We start from the raw sequence: 25,426 nt of genomic DNA on the forward strand, positions 1-25,426 counted from the left end.
AATGTGCTTGCAGTGAAAATTATCTGACTTTAATTGATTTTAAAGTAGAGTTCATATTTGATCTTATATATATATTTATATTTTTTTTTCCTTCAAGTTTCAAGTACTGTCGGTAGTTTCATGGCAATGTTACCATTTTTTTAGAAGTCTGTTATTTAGTTCTATGCACGTAGTAGTCACTTTCTAAAGGAACTAGTGCATGTGCTGCAATTTATCCAAGGTCGTCCCTAAGCGCGTCATGTGATCAAGCTCGCGGACGCGAGCGAAACGCGTCATGGCGGACACTATGTCTGATGAACATGCTGGAGTTATTTATGCCGAATAAACCTGCATTTGCACTGAATCCCTGCTGGTTCCTGATTCTTTGAGCACATTTAAGAGGTCCTTGCAAGACTTTCCCCGCCTGTGTTTGCAAGTGGCGGGGCTGGATCAGTGTGTGTATGTATGTATGTATATATATATATATATATATATATCACTGCTACGAAACACCAGTCAGGAGCACTCACAGGCGGGTGCTTCTTCGTGCGGGGGTGCACCCGCATTTAATTTTTGCTGCAACTCTCCTTCTCACAACCACCATCCAAAAGAGAAAGACAGCACTCGCGGGGGCCGTTTCCAAAATTTATTAAGTGGAAACTATCACGAAAATAAACAGACGCGTTTCGGTAACAACCTTCATCTATGTTTACCGAAGCGCCCGCCCGCCATGTTTTTAAATCAACAAAATGTACATTAACACAAATGAAGGACCAACGTCAATATTCAGGTCTCTAACATTCCTGCCCCAATATCGGCGCCATCTTGTAATATATGATAGCCCACATGCCTAGATGGCAAACTCCACTCGCAAACGCGATAGGGATGGGGAGAGGATCAAAAATTACACGTAAATCACGTAAATCAGGCCCTGGATGGGCATACACCTGGAGACATTCTCCAACAGAAATAAAACATGGCTTGGGCTGCCTACTACTACGGAGTTCTACAAATGCAAAAATTATTATAATAAAACACAGAGTGGGTGAACAGACCGCTATGTCTATACATCTGGAGATACTATATACAATATAATACAATTTACCATAAATGATGTTTCTACAGGAAGCAACCAAGGTAAAGCAACGGGTCCTGTCTCGGGTTCAAATGCAATTCAGAATGCCCGCCAATATATGTACACACCCCATTATACACAACAATTGTTTACACCATATATACACACCTGTTAACACCATATATACACATGTGAATCCAAACCGCATATGTACAGATACCAAAGTTATGTTCGTTATGTCCATTATTTACAATGTGTACAGTGGCATCATCCAATGTCATCATGATATAGTAAAGTGAAGGAGGGGAGGTCAGTGTAGAATTTCACTCCCCTAGGTGTACAGCTAACTCTTCACTACTATTTAGGCCCCAAGGTGTTTTGGTTTGGAGATCGATGATGTACCGTGACTCCAATCTCCGGAGTTTCAGTATCCTATCTCCCCCTCTAGGATTTGATGGTACATGATCCAAACAAAAGTAGCTCAACTCATCACGATTACGACTGTGAGTTTTGTCAAAATGACGTGCTACGGGGTAGGTCTCGTCTCCTTTACTGATGGCCCGCATGTGTTCCAAGATTCTGATTTTAGTAGGATGGATAGTGCTGCCCACGTAGCGCAAGCCACAAGGGCATACCAGACAGTAAACAGTGTAAGGTGTGGTGCATGTCAAAAATTTCCTGATTGTCTTATTGATACCTATAATGGGAATGTCATAACTAAGCACTCTTTTACTTCCTTTACAGGCTTTACATTTTCCACATGGAAAAAACCCTCCTAAAGCTCCAAAGGGTGTTTTGGGGGCATCCCTCAGGTAACTGCACACTAGGTCGTTTTTGATAGACCTCGCTTTTCTAAATGTGACGAGGGGGTAGGATGGAAGATCAGTCCCTATCACACCATCAGTTTGCAAGATGTGCCAGTTTTTGCGCATGATTCTTTTGAGGTTCCCTGCATCCCTAGAAAAGGTAGTTATAAGTCTGAATTTGCCCCCATTGATGTCATCCGTATTCATGGTTTCTGTATTTTTGAGCAAATCAGTCCTTTGAGTTGCTTTCACCTTCCCGAAAGCCTTATCAAGAACCTCTTTGCTATAGCCTCGGGCTTCAAAACGTCTGATGCTTTCGTTGGCTGCCACTAGAAACTCTCTGTCATCTGAACTGTTTCTTTTTATACGAAGCAATTCCCCGTAGGGGATGCTGTTGACCAGATTCGTGGGATGACTGCTAGAGGCATGGAGGACAGAATTACCCGCTGTCTCTTTGCGGAAGAGTTTAGTTTTCAATTGTCCCTTGTCTACATAGATATTCACATCCAAATAATTCACTGAAACAGCATCAATTTCTCCTGTGAATTCTAAGTTGACTATATTGGTGTTCAGGACATCTATGTAGTCTCTAGCAGTGTCGAGTGAACCGTTCCACACGATGAACAGGTCATCAATGTAACGGTACCACACGACCACCTTTTCTGTCCATTGGATGTTAGATGTGCCCCAGGCTACCTGCTCCTCCCACCAGCCTACGAACAAGTTCGCGTAGCTGGGGGCGAAGCAGGTACCCATAGCTGTACCCGAGATCTGCCTGTATAGCTGTGTATGGAACAGAAAGATGTTATTAGTTAGACAGAATCTGGCAAAATCAATTAGAAGTTCATTATGTTCAAGATATTTCAGAGGGCGTTTCTTGAGGAAGTGTTCCATTGCCTTTAATCCATCACAGTGCGCTATAGAGGTATATAGGCTGGTAATGTCTAGAACCATCAATTTGTATTCCTCCTTCCATTCCAAAGCAGCAATGTGTCCCAACAGGTCTTTCGTGTCCCTGATGTAGGATTTCAGGTTTTTCACGTGAGGCAAGAGGAATGAATCGACATAAATAGACATATTCTCTGTGAGACTCCCTTGGGATGCCACAATTGGTCTCCCAGGTGGTATTTCTTTATTCTTATGCACCTTAGGGAGGTGATAGAAGGTTGGAATAATAGGGTTCAGCCTTCTAAGAAATAGGAATTCATCTATTGTCAGAAGACCTTTGTTGTGCCACCTGGAAATGAGGGAGTAATAGTTCTCCATACTTTCATGGTAGATGTTCGTATCAATGGCAATATATGTCTGTCCATTAGAGAGTTGGCGAAGCGCTTCCTTGTCATAGTTCGCTTTGGTTTGCAAAACTATGTTGCCTCCCTTGTCAGAGGGCTTACATACTATTCCTTTGTCCTTCCTTAGATCTTCGAGGGCCTTTTGTTGTTTAAAAGAGAAGTTGCTCTCCTTTATTGTGGCTTTTTTGAATCTTTGTTTACGTCGGAGCTGTATCAAATCCTTCGTGACTGCTTCCGAAAAGACCTCAATAGCATCAGGTGCCATTTGCGGTAGGAATTGTGACACAGGTTTGAATTTGGTTAGTCCACCTTGTTGTTTTATGCCAGTGATGGCTAATTGTTGAGATTGTCTCAAGGATGTTAGAGTGCCATCTTCCGCTTCAGTTCTTAGTTCCTCCAGAACCATTATAGCGTTAAGGTCCCCACTTGCAAGTTCATCCGGAGCCGGAATCGCGCTGGCTTGGGATTTGGATTTCGTAGTAGGTGGTTTGATCTTAAAGTACTTATGCAGTTTTAATTTACGCGTAAATTTGAAGAGATCAATACGCGTCTGCGTAAATTCCATAGTCTTATGGGGGCAGAAAGTGAGACCTAATTCGAGGACAGACTTTTCGATTTTTGTCAAGTGTTTGGTCGTAAGATTAATGATGGTCAGATTGGCCTCTTTGGGTTTCGTTACCATCTCCTGTTGGAGGCTCTTCTGGTATACGCCGTTCTGCTCCGCGTTGCCGGTGGGGATACATTGCCTCTTCCGGCCCCCTTGTCCCCTCCTGGTCTTCCTCTTCCCATTTGCTCCGGGGGCTTGCCTCTGCCTCCTCTCTGCCAGGACTGGCGGATCAGTTTGAATTCCTCCCGAAAAGGAGTATGCACTGGACCGCATCCAGAGGCAGTACTTCTCTCCTCCTCCGAAGATTCATTCTCAGTGACTTCTGATTCTGATGTCACTGGTACTTCCGCTTCAGCTTGAGTAGGTCTCCTATTGTTGCTTCGGAGATCGTTTCTCGGTTTGTCAAATTTCCTTGCGAAAGTTAAAACTCTTCCCTGTGCGTAGTCATTTTCATCGCGGTCAAATTTGCTCTGCTTCCGCGTTTTGATCTTTTCTTCATAGCTTTTCAGACGTTTCTTCATTTGCTCCCTGTATTCGTTGATCTTAGTTTGGTCTTCTTCTTTCTTTAATATTTCTTCCAAGGCCTCGATATCTTTAAGAGCCTTATTTCGATCACTCCAAGCAAACTTGACCAAAATTTGTAGCATCCCTTTGCAAGACTCAGCGGTATGTTCCGCCCACTCATCAAGTAATAGGGGATCCGGGGACTCGTAGGCCGGTACCGTGTATATCCTCAGACCTCTGGGTACTCTATTGACCTCAATATAGTTTTGTAGTGAGGTCCCTTCCCACCACTTTCTAATCTCTCGCTCGTACAGCCGTTCGAGCGCGATACATTGGGTCGTGATGTTGGACTTGCCTGCGTCCCCTCCCTCTTGTCTTCTATCCCCTCTCTCTTCCTTCTTCTTAAACATCGTGGAGGCAGCCTCGCGGCGCTCCGATTCACAAAACATCTTCTGCTTTAGTTCAGTGTTAATACACAAATCCTTCGTGTTCCCCCTCGCCTTGTACGGGTTAAACAAATGTAAGGCACGCCAGCCGGCGTCTTACCCGGACTTCACCCACTCCTTATCTCCGCGGGCACGCACCTCATAGGTGCCGTAGTCCGTCACTGGTCTTCCAATTAAGCCGTGATTTACGTGTAATTTTTGATCCTCTCCCCATCCCTATCGCGTTTGCGAGTGGAGTTTGCCATCTAGGCATGTGGGCTATCATATATTACAAGATGGCGCCGATATTGGGGCAGGAATGTTAGAGACCTGAATATTGACGTTGGTCCTTCATTTGTGTTAATGTACATTTTGTTGATTTAAAAACATGGCGGGCGGGCGCTTCGGTAAACATAGATGAAGGTTGTTACCGAAACGCGTCTGTTTATTTTCGTGATAGTTTCCACTTAATAAATTTTGGAAACGGCCCCCGCGAGTGCTGTCTTTCTCTTTTGGATGGTGGTTGTGAGAAGGAGAGTTGCAGCAAAAATTAAATGCGGGTGCACCCCCGCACGAAGAAGCACCCGCCTGTGAGTGCTCCTGACTGGTGTTTCGTAGCAGTGATTGAAATTTCCAGGAGCACCGCACGGGTTTAATTGGAAGACCAGTGACGGACTACGGCACCTATGAGGTGCGTGCCCGCGGAGATAAGGAGTGGGTGAAGTCCGGGTAAGACGCCGGCTGGCGTGCCTTACATTTGTTTAACCCGTACAAGGCGAGGGGGAACACGAAGGATTTGTGTATTAACACTGAACTAAAGCAGAAGATGTTTTGTGAATCGGAGCGCCGCGAGGCTGCCTCCACGATGTTTAAGAAGAAGGAAGAGAGAGGGGATAGAAGACAAGAGGGAGGGGACGCAGGCAAGTCCAACATCACGACCCAATGTATCGCGCTCGAACGGCTGTACGAGCGAGAGATTAGAAAGTGGTGGGAAGGGACCTCACTACAAAACTATATTGAGGTCAATAGAGTACCCAGAGGTCTGAGGATATACACGGTACCGGCCTACGAGTCCCCGGATCCCCTATTACTTGATGAGTGGGCGGAACATACCGCTGAGTCTTGCAAAGGGATGCTACAAATTTTGGTCAAGTTTGCTTGGAGTGATCGAAATAAGGCTCTTAAAGATATCGAGGCCTTGGAAGAAATATTAAAGAAAGAAGAAGACCAAACTAAGATCAACGAATACAGGGAGCAAATGAAGAAACGTCTGAAAAGCTATGAAGAAAAGATCAAAACGCGGAAGCAGAGCAAATTTGACCGCGATGAAAATGACTACGCACAGGGAAGAGTTTTAACTTTCGCAAGGAAATTTGACAAACCGAGAAACGATCTCCGAAGCAACAATAGGAGACCTACTCAAGCTGAAGCGGAAGTACCAGTGACATCAGAATCAGAAGTCCCTGAGAATGAATCTTCGGAGGAGGAGAGAAGTACTGCCTCTGGATGCGGTCCAGTGCATACTCCTTTTCGGGAGGAATTCAAACTGATCCGCCAGTCCTGGCAGAGAGGAGGCAGAGGCAAGCCCCCGGAGCAAATGGGAAGAGGAAGACCAGGAGGGGACAAGGGGGCCGGAAGAGGCAATGTATCCCCACCGGCAACGCGGAGCAGAACGGCGTATACCAGAAGAGCCTCCAACAGGAGATGGTAACGAAACCCAAAGAGGCCAATCTGACCATCATTAATCTTACGACCAAACACTTGACAAAAATCGAAAAGTCTGTCCTCGAATTAGGTCTCACTTTCTGCCCCCATAAGACTATGGAATTTACGCAGACGCGTATTGATCTCTTCAAATTTACGCGTAAATTAAAACTGCATAAGTACTTTAAGATCAAACCACCTACTACGAAATCCAAATCCCAAGCCAGCGCGATTCCGGCTCCGGATGAACTTGCAAGTGGGGACCTTAACGCTATAATGGTTCTGGAGGAACTAAGAACTGAAGCGGAAGATGGCACTCTAACATCCTTGAGACAATCTCAACAATTAGCCATCACTGGCATAAAACAACAAGGTGGACTAACCAAATTCAAACCTGTGTCACAATTCCTACCGCAAATGGCACCTGATGCTATTGAGGTCTTTTCGGAAGCAGTCACGAAGGATTTGATACAGCTCCGACGTAAACAAAGATTCAAAAAAGCCACAATAAAGGAGAGCAACTTCTCTTTTAAACAACAAAAGGCCCTCGAAGATCTAAGGAAGGACAAAGGAATAGTATGTAAGCCCTCTGACAAGGGAGGCAACATAGTTTTGCAAACCAAAGCGAACTATGACAAGGAAGCGCTTCGCCAACTCTCTAATGGACAGACATATATTGCCATTGATACGAACATCTACCATGAAAGTATGGAGAACTATTACTCCCTCATTTCCAGGTGGCACAACAAAGGTCTTCTGACAATAGATGAATTCCTATTTCTTAGAAGGCTGAACCCTATTATTCCAACCTTCTATCACCTCCCTAAGGTGCATAAGAATAAAGAAATACCACCTGGGAGACCAATTGTGGCATCCCAAGGGAGTCTCACAGAGAATATGTCTATTTATGTCGATTCATTCCTCTTGCCTCACGTGAAAAACCTGAAATCCTACATCAGGGACACGAAAGACCTGTTGGGACACATTGCTGCTTTGGAATGGAAGGAGGAATACAAATTGATGGTTCTAGACATTACCAGCCTATATACCTCTATAGCGCACTGTGATGGATTAAAGGCAATGGAACACTTCCTCAAGAAACGCCCTCTGAAATATCTTGAACATAATGAACTTCTAATTGATTTTGCCAGATTCTGTCTAACTAATAACATCTTTCTGTTCCATACATAGCTATACAGGCAGATCTCGGGTACAGCTATGGGTACCTGCTTCGCCCCCAGCTACGCGAACTTGTTCGTAGGCTGGTGGGAGGAGCAGGTAGCCTGGGGCACATCTAACATCCAATGGACAGAAAAGGTGGTCGTGTGGTACCGTTACATTGATGACCTGTTCATCGTGTGGAACGGTTCACTCGACACTGCTAGAGACTACATAGATGTCCTGAACACCAATATAGTCAACTTAGAATTCACAGGAGAAATTGATGCTGTTTCAGTGAATTATTTGGATGTGAATATCTATGTAGACAAGGGACAATTGAAAACTAAACTCTTCCGCAAAGAGACAGCGGGTAATTCTGTCCTCCATGCCTCTAGCAGTCATCCCACGAATCTGGTCAACAGCATCCCCTACGGGGAATTGCTTCGTATAAAAAGAAACAGTTCAGATGACAGAGAGTTTCTAGTGGCAGCCAACGAAAGCATCAGACGTTTTGAAGCCCGAGGCTATAGCAAAGAGGTTCTTGATAAGGCTTTCGGGAAGGTGAAAGCAACTCAAAGGACTGATTTGCTCAAAAATACAGAAACCATGAATACGGATGACATCAATGGGGGCAAATTCAGACTTATAACTACCTTTTCTAGGGATGCAGGGAACCTCAAAAGAATCATGCGCAAAAACTGGCACATCTTGCAAACTGATGGTGTGATAGGGACTGATCTTCCATCCTACCCCCTCGTCACATTTAGAAAAGCGAGGTCTATCAAAAACGACCTAGTGTGCAGTTACCTGAGGGATGCCCCCAAAACACCCTTTGGAGCTTTAGGAGGGTTTTTTCCATGTGGAAAATGTAAAGCCTGTAAAGGAAGTAAAAGAGTGCTTAGTTATGACATTCCCATTATAGGTATCAATAAGACAATCAGGAAATTTTTGACATGCACCACACCTTACACTGTTTACTGTCTGGTATGCCCTTGTGGCTTGCGCTACGTGGGCAGCACTATCCATCCTACTAAAATCAGAATCTTGGAACACATGCGGGCCATCAGTAAAGGAGACGAGACCTACCCCGTAGCACGTCATTTTGACAAAACTCACAGTCGTAATCGTGATGAGTTGAGCTACTTTTGTTTGGATCATGTACCATCAAATCCTAGAGGGGGAGATAGGATACTGAAACTCCGGAGATTGGAGTCACGGTACATCATCGATCTCCAAACCAAAACACCTTGGGGCCTAAATAGTAGTGAAGAGTTAGCTGTACACCTAGGGGAGTGAAATTCTACACTGACCTCCCCTCCTTCACTTTACTATATCATGATGACATTGGATGATGCCACTGTACACATTGTAAATAATGGACATAACGAACATAACTTTGGTATCTGTACATATGCGGTTTGGATTCACATGTGTATATATGGTGTTAACAGGTGTGTATATATGGTGTAAACAATTGTTGTGTATAATGGGGTGTGTACATATATTGGCGGGCATTCTGAATTGCATTTGAACCCGAGACAGGACCCGTTGCTTTACCTTGGTTGCTTCCTGTAGAAACATCATTTATGGTAAATTGTATTATATTGTATATAGTATCTCCAGATGTATAGACATAGCGGTCTGTTCACCCACTCTGTGTTTTATTATAATAATTTTTGCATTTGTAGAACTCCGTAGTAGTAGGCAGCCCAAGCCATGTTTTATTTCTGTTGGAGAATGTCTCCAGGTGTATGCCCATCCAGGGCCTGATTTACGTGATTTACGTGTAATTTTTGATCCTCTCCCCATCCCTATCGCGTTTGCGAGTGGAGTTTGCCATCTAGGCATGTGGGCTATCATATATTACAAGATGGCGCCGATATTGGGGCAGGAATGTTAGAGACCTGAATATTGACGTTGGTCCTTCATTTGTGTTAATGTACATTTTGTTGATTTAAAAACATGGCGGGCGGGCGCTTCGGTAAACATAGATGAAGGTTGTTACCGAAACGCGTCTGTTTATTTTCGTGATAGTTTCCACTTAATAAATTTTGGAAACGGCCCCCGCGAGTGCTGTCTTTCTCTTTTGGATGGTGGTTGTGAGAAGGAGAGTTGCAGCAAAAATATATATATATATATATATATAATATTCACTGACAAAACCATAGGTTTCAGGTACGTTATAGTTAGTTGCACATTTCACTCGTACCAAACCATAGAAATTCGGCGCTTATAGTTAGTTGAGCGAACTAAACTCACGCCCCCGCAATGCACTACTGATGACGTCACATATTACATCATTCATGACCTGATCAGTGACATCACTGATGACATCATCCAGTGACTGTGTTTCTGTAAAGTTTAAATATGTTTTATAAATATATTGGCCAAGGTATATTGAAGAATGAGTGGGTGTGTAAGCGTGTGGATGGAGGATTTAGTAGGTGCGTGACTGACTGTAGAAGTGAGTGATTAAATGTGTCTTACTGAATTCATGGGTTAGTGACTAAAAAATGTGAATGTCTGTCAGTCTGTCTATTGCTGTGTAAGCTGCTGCATTGGTTGATGAGTAGCTATGTGTGTGTCTATATGGGTTATTGATTGATTGCCTGAGTATTTGTATGGGTGCCTGAGTGTGTGTGTGAGGGGTGGGAAGTGTGTGACTTTGTGCATAGATGTGCAAGTTCTTTATCCACTGGGTGTATGGGTTCAAGACTGTATGTGGAAACAGCTGTATGGGTGGGTGAGTGTGTGTATGGGTGTGTTGGTGAGTGAATGGATATCTCAGTGCTACATGTCCAAGTAACTAAATATGTAAAACGCAGTGCATGAGAGAGTTGGAGTATATAAATGACTATACATGAGAGTTAGTGATTGTGAGAGTGATGTCTGGATGAGTGTCTACTTGTATCAGTGATTGTATAAGGGATTAAGTATATGTTAGTATCACTATCAATAAGTGAGGTTGTGTGTGTATAACTGTATAACTGAGTAAATAGAAGCGTGATTGATTCTTTGCATGACTGACTAGATGTGTGAGTAACTCTGGATGAGTGGCGGTGTGTGAGTGTTTGTATAGGTGTATGAGTGCCTATAATAGTGTTGTATTGATGAGTCACTGCATGTATGGGTGACTGTATCGGTGAATGAGTGGATGTGTGTGTAGACCTAGGAATCAGTGCGTGCGTACGTAGTAACTGGTATTGGTGTCTCTATTGTTTTGAAAATGGTAGTCTGTATTTTAGAGTGGGTGTATCAAAGGTTTTATTAAGGTATGAGGAGGTGCATCAGATTTTCACGTGGATGATGTCATCAGAGATGTCACTGACCATGTCATGAATGATGTAAAATGTGACGTCATCACCAGTGCATTGCGGGGGCGTGAGTTATAGTTAGCTCAACTAACTACACCGGCCGAATTTCTATGGTTTTGTACAAGTGAAATGTGCAACTAACTATAACGTCCCTGAAAACTATGTTTTTTAGTGAATTTCAAAGGTGTTTCAAATGCTAATTTCTAATTATAATGTTCATTAAACCTATGGTTTTTTCAGTGATTTTAAATTATCATTCCATTCTCAACCTGGTGAAAACAGCCGATATCGCCAGTTTTCCAGCAATAGCTTCCGTTAAAAATAATCGCCACAAATGAGAGCAACAACTAACGCTAATAATATGCACAGTAGGCGTTCCTGTGTAAAAATAACACGAAAACACCACTTCCCGATATTTTCAACAAGCAGCCAAATCTGCTGTGCGATCCAAAAACAGGCGATAAGCTGCGTTAGCAGTAGGAATGTACATCTGCCTTTTACTAGTTTAAAGTAGGACGACTACCTACAGTGTGAAAAGGAGCCGAGCCCGGAATCACATCTGAAGACCAACACATGTCATAGAGCTACTGATCATGCACCTCTGACCCCCAAGAAGGCCAGAAAACCCACTGCCACCACCCTCAGGACCTCCTCCTGGACCACCCCCCCCTACTACCACCGAGGCAGCGCACAACAGGACAGCAGACTTTCCAAAAACGGCATGGCCCCCCAGCTACACAATAGCTGAATGTTGGGAGATGTAGCCACCAACGTGTGAAGGACGCAAGTCACCCACCAATAATAATGCACACAATACCAAGTGTAGCGGTGATGTGCTGGACTTACCTCCCTATGCAGAGCACAAACCTTTCCATGTGTACATATACTGCTGGTACTTGTAGTGTTGTGGACAGTGGACGCAACCATGTTACCTCAGGCAGTGGGGAAGATCTTGATCATGTACCTGTGTCGTTGTCCCCTGTAAGCGGAAGCGCTGTGGGCTGGTCCAATGTACGCCACTCCGCGTAGAAGTGTGAATAAATAGGCCAGGCTCTGGGCTTGGTTCACTTGTGTGAAGGCCAACGCGTCTGCCAGAGCAGCGGCCCTCACCCTGCCACGTGCTTGCCGCCATGTCCGCCGGCCTCCTCGACACAGGCCCCCTGCGAACACAGCGGCACAGCACCGCAGACTTATGTCTGTACAGACTACTGCCTTCGAACTACACTACGGACAGCAGGGCTCACAATTCAGAAGGAGTGGCGATTGCAGATGATGCAGTCCAGTAGGGAAGACACCTTGCTCCCAGTGCAGCCCGCCCGGACCACGCATCACAGACTGCGTACACACTGAGCACCAGAGGTACCACTTGGTGCACCACAAGTCAACACCACGTTGCCTTGTTAAGGCAGAATTCAGTAGGCAAAATACATTGTTACCAATGCGGCCCCCCCGGACCACGCATCATCGTAGGGTACGCACACTCTGAGTGCTTCAGGTGCCACTAACTCAGTGCACCACTTATAATCGCTGGCTGCACACACACTAAATTTCCAATAACTGTGCAGCTCAACTCCACGTGGCTGTGGGCCCTAGCTGACCGCTGCCTCCTGCCTACAATGTGGTCATCAGGACTCGCACTTAAAATTGAGTCTTGATTCATTGGTTACAGAGTCCAGGAGGCAACTAACTACAACGTCTTCGAAACCTAAATAATATCCTTTTAGTATCCTTGCTTCAAGAACTTTTTTGATATCAGTTATAGCTATAGTACAATGACCAAATTCATCTTGCAAGTCCAAAGGAACACTGAATGGCAGTCTACACTGCGGACAGCAGAGCTCACAGTTCGAATTCAGTTTTGATTTATTTATTGCAGAGTGAACTGTACTCTTTCGTTGGACTTTCTCAAGAGGAAGTCACAAAAAGCATTCCTCGATGTCTGTGCTGACTACTGCCTTCGATCTACACTGCGGACAGCAGGGCTCACAATTCAGATGGAGTCGCGATTGCAGATGACGCAGTCCAGTACGGCCCACCCACACCACGCATCATCGCTGGTTGCGCACACGCTGAGTGCCACACCTACCACTAAATCTATACAGCTCAAGTCAATGCCACATGGCTGTGGGCCCTTCCTAACCACTGCCTCTGGTCTACACTGCGGTCAGCAGGGCTCACAATTCAAGATTAGTACTGATGCAAATTGTGTAAGAGACTATAATCGGTTAAGAAAACCAAATGCTCCCAATCTGTGTAGCTAAAGTCAACGCCACGTGGCTGTGGGCCTTCGCTGACCGCTGCCTACACTGTGGTCAGCAGGGCTCACAATTCTAATTCAGTCTTGATTCATTAATTTCAGAATCCAGTAGGCAACTAACTATAACTTCCCCATGTGAGAAGTTGGCCTGATGTATGATGTCACTAGTTCTAGTGCACACCTTATATCAGTCAAAATACCCTTATGGTGATTGGTTGTAAAGTCAACCTTATAGACCAGCTATCCTAGTGGTAGCATGGACAAGAGCAGTCTTAGGCTAAACTCTGAATGGCATGTGAAGCCAGCTGTGATACCATATATAATCCCTTGAATACCAAATGAAAGGACACCACAACAGATATATATATAAAATAAAGTGTATTTATTCTAAGCAAACCCTCAGCACTCTTTATGAGATTAGAGGTAAGTACAACACAGTCTTATTTATGCATACATTAAGTCACACAGGTAAGTAATACAGTTAGGCCCTAGGGGCCACGCAAACCATATACTAAGTAAGTGGTATAAGAACCACTGTCACGGAAATAGAGTAGGCCTAGGCCATCGCTGGGGCTACACTATACTAGCGTTAGTTAGGAAGTGGGAGGCCCACGGGATTCGTGTGCAGAGTGGAAACACTCACGCGTAATGCGTAAAAGTCAATAGCAATAGTACAGTTTAGAAAACGGTAGATTTAGGACACTTCCGGAGTAGCTAGGAAGTTGAGACTTGAAAACTAGACACTAGGATAGTCACTATCCTGATGAGCACCGGAGTACCCAAGTTACCTAGCCCACAGGCTGCGGGTGCATAGGGGTGAAGATGCGTCGTTTTCGTCGTCGACTCCTATGGATGCCTGAAGAAAGATGCTGACAGGCAGTCAGGGGAGAGTGTCCGGTGGATCCCAAGGCTGGGATCAAGAAGAGAAGAAACCTGCAAGCAGAAGGGACAGAGTCAAGGTCACTAGCCAGTGACCACGTGGAACCAGGAAGGAACCAGGCGATGTCGTGAAGAGTTGCAGGTGAAGGTGAAGCTTGTCGCTGCAGCCAGGAGGACCAGGAAGCGTCGGACGACCAGGACCAGGAGGCGAGCTGTCCCACGAAGGCTCTTGCTGTCGGCGGCGTCGAAGTTGGACTAGGACTCACCAAGCCTTGGCAAGCGGAACCCACGAAGAACAAAGGACTTGCTTCTGGTGCAGACCAGGAAGGTCTGGGGTGCTTCTTCTTTGCAGAGAAGCGGGAGCCAGTCTGGAGGAGCCAAACCAGCGCAGAAGATTTCAGGGAGCGTCGTCACAAAGGCCACTAGCCAGCGGGCAAGCAACCGGACAGACGCGGCAAGCAGGAAAATGCTGAAGGGCCCCACGCAGGACTCGTGGAGTGTGGGGGGCTGGTCTTCGGTGCAGATGGTGCTTGGGGTTGGGGCTTCTCAATCCCCGGTGCACAACTTCGAGGGTACCTCAGAAGCTGCGCTGTAAGTTACTAGCCACTTTTCCCAGGTAGCCGGTCCCACGTCGCTCGTCGCCTCCACGGATCTCAGCTCTGCTGCAGATGTGGATGAGGGTCGGAGAAGTCTGGAAATCAAGGCTCTGGTCGGGCTCTGCAGTCGGTTCCTCGTAGAGCGGTCGCAAAGCAAAGGGTAGTCTCTTGATGGTGCCTGTTTGCACAGGGTAGCCACTCCTTGGCTACAAGGGAGATTCTTCAGTCTTCTTCTTTCGTCGAATGTCGAAGGTCCAGAGTTTCTGTTCAGTTTTGCAGGTTCAGGATAATCTAAAGTCTTGAGGCCCAACTCCCACTCTTATACTAATCTGGGGGGCTGGGATACCTGCTAGGTCACGCCTTATGGGTGGGACCTGGGAGGGGGTGGTTACACCCACTTCCCTTTGTCCAGTTTCGCGCCAGAGCTGGGGCTGGAGTGCCCCAGCGCCGGTTTGAACTGGACTATGCAAGGAACACCTTGTGTGCCCCAGGCATGTCTCATTCCTTTCAGCCCACCCTGCCCCAATACACTAAAGGCTGTCTGGGGAGGTGCTAGCACCTCCCCAAGCAGGAAACCTATTGTCCAGGCCTCCCTGGCTGGGATCACTCCCAGCTGCAGGAGGTCAGACTTGTGTCCATTTTGTGATGCTGAGGCTTTGGTCAGAGGCTAACAGTTGAAGTATGATTTTAACATGTCTCTCCCTCTAGAAGGGGGGAATAATATTCTCATGTCCAGAAATGGCATGGGGGTATTATTCCCTAGTGTTAGACACCTTACACGACATGTTTTGATAAAGCCAAACCATAGTTACCATAACCGTCTAAGATTATAAGGCACTTTAAGAGTATATGGTAGGCTATATCATAGAACAGCTATAAGGACAAGGTTCCGAAAGCTGCAGACAGGCTCAGCTCATGCTAGAGCACCATCTCACATGTTACCAAGCACTCTGCCTCCAGGATTGTCAAGGCCTGCCATAGGAGTGGCTGATAGGTACACATGTGTCTATATGTAAGTTAGGTATAGGTATACTACACCTAAGCAAGGGGTGATTACACGACCTTGCCCCAGCTGAGTGATCAGCCAGTTGTGTCAAAATGGAAGGCCAGGCCAGGGGTGGCATAATACATGCTGCAGCCCCTGGTAGGCCTAGGGTACACCTATGCCTTGGGTACCTAGGGTACACTGTACAGGGGCCAATAAGGTGATCCTATCCAAATGGGTTATGCACCTAAAGTACATAGTATTAATTTAGAGAGAGAACAGCAGGGCTGTGGGTCTGATTAGCATGCCCACAGCCACATCTAAGTCGAAAACCAGTAAAGCAAAAGCAAAAAGTGGGGGTGAACATAGAAAGCAGACCCTACTCTCCTACACAACCCCCCCCCAAACTTAGGGACATTAAACTAACCTTGACCAGTTGAGTCTTCATGTTCTAAGTGGAAATATCTGGAGAGTCCATCTGCATTGGCATGGTCAGTCCCAGGTCTATGTTCCACTGTGAAGTCCATCCCCTGTAGGGAAATGGACCACCTAAGAAGTTTGGGATTTTCACCCTTCATCTGATTTAGCCACAAGAGGGGCTTATGGTCTGTCTGAATCTTGAAGTGAGTGCCAAACAAGTATGGCCTCAGCTTCTTCAAGGCCCAAACCACAGCAAAGGCCTCCCTCTCAATAGCTGACCAACGTTTCTCTCTAGGGGTCAGCCTTCTACTTATAAAAGCAATGGGCTGGTCTTGACCATCTACATTCAGTTGTGAAAGAACAGCTCCCACACCTAACTCAGAAGCATCTGTCTGGACAATGAACTCTTTGGAGTAGTCTGGACTTTTCAGAATAGGTGCACTGCACATGGCCTGCTTCAGGTCATCAAATGCTTTTTGACAGCTTACTGTCCACTGAACTTTCTTTGGCATCTTCTTGGAGGTCAAGTCATTAAGTGGTGTCACTATGGACCCATAGTTCTTAACAAACTTTCTGTAGTACCCAGTCAGGCCCAAGAAAGCTCTGACCTGAGTCTGGGTAGTTGGAGGAGCCCAGTCCTTTATGGTCTGGATCTTGCTCTCCAGTGGTTGAACCTGACCCCCACCAACTAGGTGGCCCAGGTATACAACCTTGCTCTGCCCTATCTGGCACTTAGTGGCCTTGATAGTGAGGCCTGCCTTTTGCAGGGCCTCTAAAACATTCCTCAGGTGGACCAGGTGATCCTCCCAGGTGGAGCTAAAGACAGCAATATCATCAAGATAAGCTGCACAATAATCATCCAACCCAGTAAGGACTTGATTCACCAGCCTTTGGAAAGTGGCAGGTGCATTCTTCAAACCAAAGGGCATTACCACAAATTGATAATGTCCTCCTGGGGTCGAGAAAGCAGTTTTGGCCTTTGCACTCTCAGCTAGTCTGATTTGCCAGTAGCCTGCTGTTAGGTCAAATGTGCTCAAAAACTTAGCAGCTGCCAGTCTGTCAATGAGCTCATCTGCCCTAGGTATTGGGTGGGCATCTGTCCTAGTGACAGCATTGAGACCTCTGTAATCCACGCAAAACCTCATCTCTCTCTTACCATCTTGGGTGTGAGGTTTTGGCACAAGGACTACAGGACTAGCCCAAGGGCTCTCTGAAGGTTCAATGACTCCCAGCTCCAACATCTTTTGTACCTCAACTTTTATGCAGTCCCTGACATGGTCAGGTTGCCTGTAGATTTTACTCTTCACAGGCAGACTGTCACCAGTGTCCACCTCATGGGTGCACCAGTTTGTCTGACTTGGGGTCAGAGAGAACATATGTCTGTAGGATTGCAGAACCTGTCTGCAGTCCTGTTGCTGATGGACAGTGAGGCTGTCAGAAAAGACCACACCATCAACTGAGCCATCATCAGGGTTCTGAGTCAACAGGTCTGGGAGAGGGTCACTCTCTTCCTCCTGCCCCTCATCTGTAGCCATGAGTAGCCCCATGTCTGCCCTGTCAACATATGCCTTCAATCTGTTGACATGAAGCACCCTGTGGGGGCTTCTGGGAGTCCCAAGGTCCACCAAGTAGGTGACTTCTCCCTTTTTCTCAACAATAGTGTGGGGTCCAGACCATTTGTCTTGGAGTGCTGCTGGGGCCACTGGCTCCAACACCCACACTTTCTGTCCTGGCTGGTAAACAGTCAGTACAGCCTTTTGGTCATGCCAAGCTTTTTGGAGTTCTTGGCTTTCCTCAAGGTTTTTAGAAGCCTTCTTCATATACTCTGCCATCCTGGAGCGGAGACCAAGTACATAATCCACTATGTCTAGTTTGGGTTGTCTGAGAGGTCTCTCCCATCCTTCCTTCACCAAACACAGGGGTCCTCTTACAGGATGCCCAAACAAAAGCTCAAAAGGGCTGTAGCCAACCCCCTTTTGTGGGACCTCTCTGTAAGCAAACAGAAGGCAGGGTAAAAGGATGTCCCATCTTCGCCTAAGCTTATCTGGTAATCCTTTTATCATTCCCTTTAGGGTCTTGTTGAATCTCTCAACAAGCCCATTGCACTGTGGGTGATAGGGTGTGGTGAACTTATAGTTAACACCACACTCCTTCCACATTGCAGTCAAGTATCCTGACATAAAGTTGGCACCTCTGTCAGAAATGACCTCCTTTGGAAAGCCCACTCTGGAGAATACTCCAAGCAGGGCCCTTGCCACAACAGGAGCTGTTGTGGTCCTCAGGGGAATTGCTTCTGGGTACCTGGTGGCATGGTCCACTATCACCAGTATGAATCTGTGCCCAGATGGTGTTTGTGGGTCCATTGGTCCTACAATATCTATGCCCACTCTTTCAAAGGGGACCCCCACCACAGGTAGTGGTATGAGGGGGGCCTTTGTGGTGCCACCTGATTTGCCACTGGCTTGGCAGGTGACACAGGAGCGACAAAACTCCTTGGTATCTTCTGACATATGGGGCCAGTGAAAGTGAGGGACAAGCCTGTCCCAAGTCTTGTTCTGGCCTAAATGTCCTGCAAGGGGAATATCATGGGCCAAGGTTAGAAGGAAGCCTCTGAACTTCAGTGGTATGACAAACCTCCTGGATGCACCAGGCTTGGGGTCTCTAGCCTCTGAGTACAGTAGCCCTTCATCCCAATACACTCTATGGGTACCTTGAGCATTCCCTGCAGCCTCAGCAGCAGCCTGCTGTCTGAGGGGTTCAAGAGAGGGGCAGTCTAATTGAGCCTGCCTCAGATCTGCCCTGGAAGGTCCCCCTGTCCCAAGAAACTCAACCTGATCAGGTTCAAGTTCTTCTAGGACAGTTCCTTCAGGGCTCTCAGAATCATCCTCCTGGGAGGGCTGATCCACTACCTGAGGCAGGGGGGAAGGCACAGCCTTAACCCTACTGCTCTTTCTCTTGGATTGTGACTGGTCCATAGTTTCAGGATCCAGCACTTGTTCAGTGTTGCACTTTTTGGCCTGTGACCTGGTCACAGCAAGGACATGTGCATCTATCCCCAGCATTTCTGCATGGGTCCTATACTCCACTTCAGACCAAACTGAAGTTTCAAGATCATTGCCCAGTAAACACTCTACAGGAAGGGCTGAACTAACAACAACTTTCTTGAGGCCAGTTACCCCTCCCCAGGAGAAGTTAACAATAGCCACACTATGGGAGGTAGTGGCATTGCTAGCGTTGGTCACTAGGTAATTCTCACCTAGTATGATCTGTCCAGGGTCCACAAAAGCAGGTGTCACCATTGTGACACTAGCTCCAGTGTCCCTGTAGGCCTGAGCCATTCTTTGGTTGATAAAAGGTGTCTGTCTGTACTTGCCCAGGTTACTGGGGCCTACAGTAGAGGACAAAGCTAAGTCCCCATCACAGATCAGGACAGCCTGAGTAGGTACTCTGACTAGGCCAGAATCCTCCTCAGCTCCCAGGGTTAACCCTACTACACCCTTTTGCTGGGAACCACCACTTACAGCTGAACTAGGGGGTACAGTTGCCTTAGGGGCAATGGTGGCTGGGGGCTTATCCTTTTTGGTGCACTCACTAAACCAATGTGAGTTGGACTTACAATAGTTGCACCATGGTTTCTTTTGGCCATCTTTCTTCTTATCCTTTTTGGAACCACCCTCCCCCTGAGCCTTTTGGGGGCCTGGTGAAGACTTCTGGTCTTTTTGTTTCTGCTCATTACCCTTCTGGTCTGCCTTTTTCTGATCACCGCCCTGGTTCTGGTTTTTCTGCTTAACTCTAGTCCTGACCCATCTATCTGCCTTCTTTCCCAATTCTTGGGGAGAAGTCAGATCAGAATCAATCAGGTGTTGATGCAATAGCTGGTTTTGACAGTTGTTAAGTATTTGCTCTCTCATGATCAAATTATACAATCCTGTATAGTCCTTAACCTTACTTCCCATTAGCCAGCCTTCCAGAGCCTTAGTGGCACAATCTACAAAGTCAGTCCAGTCCTGAGTCTGTGTCTTCTGGGTATCCCGGAACAACAACCTGTATTGTTCAGTGGTTAGGCCAAACCCATCAATCAGAGCACTCTTCAGGACAGTGTAATTATCTGCATCCTCATCACTAACTGTGAGGAGCTTGTCTCTTCCTTTCTCAGAGAAGGAGAGCCACAAGATAGCTGCCCACTGACTTTGGGGTACCTGCTGTACTTTGCAAGCTCTCTCCAAAGCAGTTATCCATTTGTGGATGTCATCCCCACACTTGTAGGGAGGGACAATCTTGCTCAGGTTTCTATTATCATAGTGCCTGTCTCTATCTCTAGGAATGTTGCTGCCACCAGTGGGTTCTAACCCACTTAACTTTTGCTCTCTAGCCAGAGCAAGCTTCTCTTTGGCAAGGGCAAGTTCTTCCCTCTGAATCCTCAGATTAGCCTCCCTCATTCTGGCTGCATGCTCCTTTCTCTCAGGTGAAGTCATTCCCATGTGAGAGGAAGCATTAGAGATGCTAGAGACATGGGAGTGGATGGATTCCCTTGAAGGGGATCTGTCCCTCCTGCTTCTCTGTGAATGCCTACTTGTGGGTCTGTATGGGGGGACCCCATGCAAACTCCCATGTAGACTTAAGTTAGCCTGGCTAAGTCTCCTTACTTGGCTCTGGCTGTCTACCTCCCCATCTGAAGCCCCATCTGACTCCTCTGTGGTGGGTAGACCCTCCTCTGTGCCTAGGGCACCTGCCTGAGATGCCCTCTGAGCATCATACTCCTCTAGGAGTTGTCTTAACTGAAGGAGGGTAGGGTTTGCACCCTGTTTTATTCCTCTGGAGGTACACAAGTGTCTCATCTCCTGGAATGTTAAGGTATCATATCTAGAGGGGATCTTTTGCAGACCTGATCCTCCTGAGAGAGCATCTACTTGATCTACTCTCAGACATGATCTAGTGAGGGTGTGGTGTGTGCACCTACCTACACTAGTTGTATCTACTAAACCTCTCTAGTAGTTGTAGTCAGGGTGTGTTACTCCCTTCAACCTACAACTACAAAGTCCAGTAGGACTTAAGTATAATAATCTATGTTATATGTACCTAGACAATATCTGTGTGATCTTTCAATTTAGTATCTCAAGATTACAATGGTATTACAACAGCAAGCTCAGATCCCACCCGCTGCTCACCAATGTGAGAAGTTGGCCTGATGTATGATGTCACTAGTTCTAGTGCACACCTTATATCAGTCCAAATACCCTTATGGTGATTGGTTGTAAAGTCAACCTTATAGACCAGCTATCCTAGTGGTAGCATGGACAAGAGCAGTCTTAGGCTAAACTCTGAATGGCATGTGAAGCCAGCTGTGATACCATATATAATCCCTTGAATACCAAATGAAAGGACACCACAACAGATATATATATAAAATAAAGTGTATTTATTCTAAGCAAACCCTCAGCACTCTTTGAGATTAGAGGGAAGTACAACACAGTCTTATTTATGCATACATTAAGTCACACAGGTAAGTAATACAGTTAGGCCCTAGGGGCCACGCAAACCATATACTAAGTAAGTGGTATAAGAACCACTGTCACGGAAATAGAGTAGGCCTAGGCCTAGGGAATCGCTGGGGCTACACTATACTAGCGTTAGTTAGGAAGTGGGAGGCCCACGGGATTCGTGTGCAGAGTGGAAACACTCACGCGTAATGCGCAAAAGTCAATAGCAATAGTACAGTTTAGAAAACGGTAGATTTAGGACACTTCCGGAGTAGCTAGGAAGTTGAGACTTGAAAACTAGACACTAGGATAGTCACTATCCTGATGAGCACCGGAGTACCCAAGTTACCTAGCCCACAGGCTGCGGGTGCATAGGGGTGAAGATGCGTCGTTTTCGTCGTCGACTCCTATGGATGCCTGAAGAAAGATGCTGACAGGCAGTCAGGGGAGAGTGTCCGGTGGATCCCAAGGCTGGGATCAAGAAGAGAAGAAACCTGCAAGCAGAAGGGACAGAGTCAAGGTCACTAGCCAGTGACCACGTGGAACCAGGAAGGAACCAGGCGATGTCGTGAAGAGTTGCAGGTGAAGGTGAAGCTTGTCGCTGCAGCCAGGAGGACCAGGAAGCGTCGAGGACGACCAGGACCAGGAGGCGAGCTGTCCCACAAAGGCTCTTGCTGTCGGCGGCGTCGAAGTTGGACTAGGACTCACCAAGCCTTGGCAAGCGGAACCCACGAAGAACAAAGGACTTGCTTCTGGTGCAGACCAGGAAGGTCTGGGGTGCTTCTTCTTTGCAGAGAAGCGGGAGCCAGTCTGGAGGAGCCAAACCAGCGCAGAAGATTTCAGGGAGCGTCGTCACAAAGGCCACTAGCCAGCGGGCAAGCAACCGGACAGACGCGGCAAGCAGGAAAATGCTGAAGGGCCCCACGCAGGACTCGTGGAGTGTGGGGGGCTGGTCTTCGGTGCAGAAGGTGCTTGGGGTTGGGGCTTCTCAATCCCCGGTGCACAACTTCGAGGGTACCTCAGAAGCTGCGCTGTAAGTTACTAGCCACTTTTCCCAGGTAGCCGGTCCCACGTCGCTCGTCGCCTCCACGGATCTCAGCTCTGCTGCAGATGTGGATGAGGGTCGGAGAAGTCTGGAAATCAAGGCTCTGGTCGGGCTCTGCAGTCGGTTCCTCGTAGAGCGGTCGCAAAGCAAAGGGTAGTCTCTTGATGGTGCCTGTTTGCACAGGGTAGCCACTCCTTGGCTACAAGGGAGATTCTTCAGTCTTCTTCTTTCGTCGAATGTCGAAGGTCCAGAGTTTCTGTTCAGTTTTGCAGGTTCAGGATAATCTAAAGTCTTGAGGCCCAACTCCCACTCTTATACTAATCTGGGGGGCTGGGATACCTGCTAGGTCACGCCTTATGGGTGGGACCTGGGAGGGGGTGGTTACACCCACTTCCCTTTGTCCAGTTTCGCGCCAGAGCTGGGGCTGGAGTGCCCCAGCGCCGGTTTGAACTGGACTATGCAAGGAACACCTTGTGTGCCCCGGGCATGTCTCATTCCTTTCAGCCCACCCTGCCCCAATACACTAAAGGCTGTCTGGGGAGGTGCTAGCACCTCCCCAAGCAGGAAACCTATTGTCCAGGCCTCCCTGGCTGGGATCACTCCCAGCTGCAGGAGGTCAGACTTGTGTCCATTTTGTGATGCTGAGGCTTTGGTCAGAGGCTAACAGTTGAAGTATGATTTTAACATGTCTCTCCCTCTAGAAGGGGGGAATAATATTCTCATGTCCAGAAATGGCATGGGGGTATTATTCCCTAGTGTTAGACACCTTACACGACATGTTTTGATAAAGCCAAACCATAGTTACCATAACCGTCTAAGATTATAAGGCACTTTAAGAGTATATGGTAGGCTATATCATAGAACAGCTATAAGGACAAGGTTCCGAAAGCTGCAGACAGGCTCAGCTCATGCTAGAGCACCATCTCACATGTTACCAAGCACTCTGCCTCCAGGATTGTCAAGGCCTGCCATAGGAGTGGCTGATAGGTACACATGTGTCTATATGTAAGTTAGGTATAGGTATACTACACCTAAGCAAGGGGTGATTACACGACCTTGCCCCAGCTGAGTGATCAGCCAGTTGTGTCAAAATGGAAGGCCAGGCCAGGGGTGGCATAATACATGCTGCAGCCCCTGGTAGGCCTAGGGTACACCTATGCCCTGGGTACCTAGGGTACACTGTACAGGGGCCAATAAGGTGATCCTATCCAAATGGGTTATGCACCTAAAGTACATAGTATTAATTTAGAGAGAGAACAGCAGGGCTGTGGGTCTGATTAGCAGGCCCACAGCCACATCTAAGTCGAAAACCAGTAAAGCAAAAGCAAAAAGTGGGGGTGAACATAGAAAGCAGACCCTACTCTCCTACACCCCAAAACCTACACATTTCAACAATGTATCCCATACATATTTCATCTTTTGTTACCTACACTGCGGTCAGCAGAGCTCACAATTTACATTGAGACATAATTTATTAATTGCAGAACTGTACTGTCCTCTGATTTTTTCAGGAGGAAGTGACAAAAAGCATTCCTTGATGTCTGTGCTGACTACTGCCCTCCATCTACAAGCCTGGCTGAAGACTGCTGAAATGCTAGAAACCGGTCCTAGGAAGCTTGTTTCCGGTCCAGGGAATGCATGGCTTGGCAGTTCGGGCTGTACTGTTCCCATGAGGCACAGGGTCAGACTGATTTGCATATGGCCATGTCTGAACTGGGGTGGCAGAGTGGGCTAAAGAACGGTGATGGATTAAACCCAGATCTGTTGACTGGGTGTGAGTGTTTGATTGGTTCTGATGCTCCGTCCATCACCACCCCCTTTTGTACCGCTTTGTTCGCCATAAGTTGGCAGGGTATGCTCAGACGTGAGTCCCTTGCTCACTTTGCCACTGGATTCAAGCAAGCCTGGCTGAAGACGGCTGAAATGCCAGAAACCGGTCCTAGGAAGCTTGTTTCCGGTCCAGGGAAGGCATGGCTTGGCAGTTCGGGCTGTACTGTTCCCATGAGGCACAGGGTCAGACTGATTTGCATATGGCCATGTCTGAACTGGGGTGGCAGAGTGGGCTAAAGAACGGTGATGGATTAAACCCAGATCTGTTGACTGGGTGTGAGTGTTTGATTGGTTCTGATGCTCCGTTCATCACCACCCCCTTTTGTACCACTTTGTTCGCCATAAGTTGGCAGGGTATGCTCAGACGTGAGTCCCTTGCTCACTTTGCCACTGGATTCCAGCAAGCCTGGCTGAAGACGGCTGAAGTGCCAGAAACCGGTCCTAGGAAGCTTGTTTCCGGTCCAGGGAAGACATGGCTTGGCAGTTCGGGCTGTACTGTTCCCATGAGGCACAGGGTCCGACTGATTTGCATATGGCCATGTCTGAACTGGGGTGGCAGAGTGGGCTAAAGAACGGTGATGGATTAAACCCAGATCTGTTGACTGGGTGTGAGTGTTTGATTGGTTCTGATGCTCTGTCCATCACCACCCCCTTTTGTACCGCTTTGTTCGCCATAAGTTGGCAGGGTATGCTCAGACGTGAGTCCCTTGCACACTTTGCCACTGGATTCAAGCAAGCCTGGCTGAAGACGGCTGAAATGCCAGAAACCGGTCCTAGGAAGCTTGTTTCCGGTCCAGGGAAGGCATGGCTTGGCAGTTCGGGCTGTACTGTTCCCATGAGGCACAGGGTCAGACTGATTTGCATATGGCCATGTCTGAACTGGGGTGGCAGAGTGGGCTAAAGAACGGTGATGGATTAAACCCAGATCTGTTGACTGGGTGTGAGTGTTTGATTGGTTCTGATGCTCCGTCCATCACCACCCCCTTTTGTACTGCTTTGTTCGCCATAAGTTGGCAGGGTATGCTCAGACGTGAGTCCCTTGCTCACTTTGCCACTGGATTCAAGCG

At 47.1% G+C, this 25,426-nt stretch overlaps 1 protein-coding gene across 2 annotated transcripts in view; it reads left to right on the forward strand.

Annotated features, from left to right (window-relative positions):
• Positions 1 to 25,426, forward strand: part of SRPRA (SRP receptor subunit alpha) — a 1,746,362-nt gene that overhangs the window by 1,007,900 nt on the left and 713,036 nt on the right. The gene's annotated exons all lie outside the window — the stretch shown is intronic.

This window comes from Triturus cristatus, chromosome 3_1, assembly GCF_964204655.1.
Source record: "Triturus cristatus chromosome 3_1, aTriCri1.1, whole genome shotgun sequence".
Classification (NCBI taxonomy): Eukaryota; Metazoa; Chordata; class Amphibia; order Caudata; family Salamandridae; genus Triturus; species Triturus cristatus.